Here is a 4140-nt window from a genome sequence, read left to right on the forward strand (position 1 = left end):
CCCCGAGCGCCGCCGGCTCCTGCGCCCGCCCCGCCCCGCCCCGCCCCGCCGGGCCCGCCCCCGCTCCCGCCCCTGCCTCCGCCGCCTCCCCCGGGACGGGCCGGGCCGCGCCGCGCTCCCGCTGGCCGGGCAGGAAGGGGTGTCCCTGCTCAGGCCGGTCGCGCGCGGGGTCGCAGCATCGCGGGGCGGGCGCGGGGCTGCGGGTCACGTCCTGCCCGGGGCGGCCCGGACGAGCCCCGTGGGCCACCTCGGAGCCGCGCGGCGCAGCCTCCCCCGGCACGGCCCCGGCCCCGGCCCCGGCCCCCACCGTCCTGCTGCTGCCAGGGCGGTCGTGCGCGCCCTCTAGCCACGACCCCCGCCAGGACCCGGCCCTGCCCGCCAGGCGCTGCCCAGCCCGGTGGTTTCCGTGCGCTCCGCTTGCACCGCCCGCCCGCCCGCCCGGGCAAGAGGGTCCCGGGGAGCGGCCCGGTGCCGATGGACACCGGAGCCCACGGCCAAGGGGATGCCAGCAGCCTGTGGCGGAGCCGGGCCAGCAGCCCCGCAGACCCCCGTGAGCACCAGGACCGTCCTCCAGGTCCCAGAGCGGTCGCAGCCCCCCGCGGCCGCCATGAGAAGGGGGCTCCTGGCTGGGGGCGAGGTGGGGACCGGGGAGCTGCAGGCGCCAGAACAGGAGGGAAAAACAACCCCCGGGAGCCGGGCCAAGGCAAGGCGGCTGATCGCGGGACCATCTGGATCGTCTGGTGGGCTCCAGCCCGGGGAGGGGGCGGCCGCAAAGCTGTTCCCAGCTGAGCAGGAGCTTTTGGCCAAGACGGGGGGGGGGGTGGTGCACGCGGGGCCAGGCTCTGGGGCAGGTACCACCCACGGTGCAGCCCAGGGCCACAGGACTCGGCTGCACTTGCCGGCAGCGCCAGGCTCCAGGCAGGACCCCTGCCAGCCCCGGGGCACAGGCATTTGCACCCCCAGCAGACCCAGACACTGCCGGGTCCTTGTGCCAGGAGCAGACACACTCCCTTCCCCTCTGCACACTGACCCCCAGGCCTGGTCAACCCACGACAGGCTGGAGCTGCTGGGTCTGGTGGGGATGGAGCCCCCAGGCCGGGCTGGCTCCAGCAAGGGGGACCCGGGGGCTGCGAGTGAGCCCACCTTGGCTCGGCCTGTTCCGTGCCCACTGCCCAGCAGAGCCTCTGGGCCCTGGCCCAGACTGGGGCAGGCACCTGCTTCTCCAGGGACCGTCTGCTTCCCACGGCCACTGCCAGCCCCAGCTCCCAGGACGGGGAAGAAGCTCAGCCCCAGCTCCCGAGAGGCAGCAGAGCGAGGGAGCCAGCAGGGCCTGCTGGAGTAATGGCCCCCGTGCCCAGCTCTCACTGCCATCTCAGCCGTGTCCGTAGGAAGCTTGTGCCTCCCTGCCTTACACCCAGCCATGGCCTTGCCCCCGCGCCTGCCCAGAGCTGCTCTCAGCCACCTGCCCGCGTGGCCAGGCACGTGCCTGGCTGAGAGGTGAGACCAAGCGCTGCCCAGAGACTTGGCCCCGGCTGAGGGCAAGGACCTGGGGAGAGGAGCCAGGAGCAGGCAGCTGCCACGGGGTGCAGCGTGGGCTCAGGGCTGTGGCTCCTGCCCCCAAGAAGGCCCCTCCTTGCCTGACCAGGCCCATGCAGCCATGAGCCCAGCATCTGCCTGCACCCGGGTCTGCTAGAAGGGGTGACGCCAGCAAGGGCCAGCAAGACGCTGCCTGCACGGGGCCCTGCTTCAGGCTGGCCAGGGCCTGGCGGCTCTGCCCTGGCACGGAGGGAGATGCTCCTGTGCTCCCTGCCTGTCTTCTGTTATTTCCAACCTGCAACAGCCAGGCCCCAGCTGGCTGCACTCATGCCTGCCCCCATGCCCCTCCCTTCGCCTGAGGATGGTGGCAGGGACCATGAGCTGCCGGCTCCCCCTGCCGCCCGCACCGCGGCTGGGCCTCCGCAAAGCACAATGGAGCCAGAGGCTCCGGCTGGGATCAGCCCCAGCACCCCTGGCAGCAGGCCGCAATCCTCAGCTTTCACACCCCGCCAGGCTTTGCAGAGCTGGACTCCTCGCCACCCCGCAGCTGCACACAGCAGGCACACGCGTGTTTGCATGCGCACGTGCACACCTCCCCCACTGTGGGCACAGGCACATGGGTTTATCTCCAGGATGCCCAAGCCAAGGCCGCGAGAGCTGCAAAGCCCAGCCCAGGCAGAGCTCCTGTAGGGTCAGGACCAGAGCCCAGTCCTGCCCGGGCTGGGGACACAGAGGCCAGGCCCCCCAGCCCGTGGGGGAGGGAGCTCCAGGCAGGCAGGCCGGCCCCTGCCACACTGGGGAAGGAACTGAATCGAGTACCTCGGAGGCTTCCTGGGCTCAGCTGGGCAGGGGCGGCCACCTCTCCGTCCTCTGCCCGGCGGATACTCAGAGCAGCCCCAGGACTGGACCCTGCTGCAGAGCTCGAGCACCGTGCAGCCCAGACGGGCGTTTTAAATCTGAGGCTTCATGGTAGAAAAGCTCCCCTCGGTCAGATCTTTAGTTCCCCCAGCAAGAAGCCGCAGAAACCAGCCCCAGCCCCAGCCCCAGCCCCGCTCCCCTTTCCCCAGCTGCACGGGGAAGCCAGGAACAGCTGGAAAGGACAGAAAAACAGGGAAGGTCGTAAACAACCCGGGGCTCCAGCAGCTGCCAGGGCAGGGCACCGTGAGGTGCGGATCAGCCCAGGCGCTACGGTAGGGGGCACCTGCCCACCCACGGGGCATCAGAAAAATGTTGCCAGCCTCGCTGGACACAGGAGACCCGCTCTGCCCCCGCCAGCTCCCCACACATCGCCCAGGCCCTGCCACAGCCTAAGCATAGAGAAATCCCAGAGCCGTGGGGCTGGCTGGGAGCTGCAGGGTCGCATCCAGTCCAAGCCCTGCCTGGGGCAGGATCAGCCCTGACAAAACCAGGGCTGGCGAGGTCTCCAGCTAACAGCCGGGCCCTGGGGAATGGCAGCCAGCAGGGAGCTGAGGCCTGGGAAGGGGCCCGTGGCTCCCAGCCGCTTGCTCTTCCGGCTGGTGCTGGGCAGGGTGGAACTGAGCCGGGCACACGCAGATGCCAGAGGGTTCCCCACACCCAGGCCTGGCCTGGCCCCCAAGCCTGCACTCCTGTCTGCCCCCAGCACCAGTGGCTTCAGCACTTCTCCAAATCCAAAGGCCAAGGCAGCGAAACGTCGTCCTACGCGACCCCGGCTGCGGGGCTTGGGCTCTGCACCAGCCCGAGGCAAGGCTGCCTGGTGCTGTGGCTCCCGCTGGCGATCAGCAGACGACTAATTGGATTCCAGCGCTGCCGTGCTCGCCGCGGGGCTGAAAGGCATTTATCTGGCCGATTAGCTCCGGATCGCCAGCATGGTGCACAGACCTCGCCCCGGGGCGCCTGCAGACAGACACTTGGCCGGGGATCAGCTTAGCAGAGCTCTTCGGCTTAACGAGGCGGCAGCCAGCTGCAGCGGGGGCTTGGCTGGGCGGTGGCAAGGAGCTGCCAGCCCGGAGCAGCATGACTGGCGCACTGTGCTGTGCCGGCTCGCGGGCTGCATGCCCAGCCAGCCTCCGTGCCATGTGGGGAGCTGGGCATGCAGCCTCTCTCCAAACTGCCACCCACAACTCCGCTTGCCTGCCTCCACGCACAGGGCACCGACAGCTGGGCCGTGCCCTGCGCAGCACCGCCTCACTACCCTCCTGACAAGCCTGCCTGCTCCCTGGGCGAGTGTGGGGGAGAGGGCGGCCCCCCACTTGCTCCCAATGCCTAGGAGCATCACAGCGGCGCCTCTGCCTCGCCTGGCAGCTCTGAACTGGCTGTTCCCTTCCACCAAGCAGGCAAGACCGTGGCCACACTTCCACCAGGGAAGCAATGGGCAGGGAGAGGCCCAGGGCTGCCAGCAGCAGGCAGTGGGGCTGGTGGGATCGGGGCCATGGCAGGCGAGGGCACTGTGCAGTCGAGAAGGCTTTGCTTCCGGCCCCTTCCCCTTCCTTGCATGAGCGCAGAGCCTCAGCCAGGGCCCGTACAAGTGATCGGAGCCTGCTCCCGCCTGGCAGCTGCAGCTGCTCGCTGGGCCCACACCCCTCTGGTGCCAGCAAGGGCAGGGACAGCAGCCAGGAGCGCTGG

The sequence above is a fragment of the Alligator mississippiensis genome, chromosome 6 (assembly GCF_030867095.1).
Source record: "Alligator mississippiensis isolate rAllMis1 chromosome 6, rAllMis1, whole genome shotgun sequence".
NCBI classification, from domain to species: domain Eukaryota; kingdom Metazoa; phylum Chordata; order Crocodylia; family Alligatoridae; genus Alligator; species Alligator mississippiensis.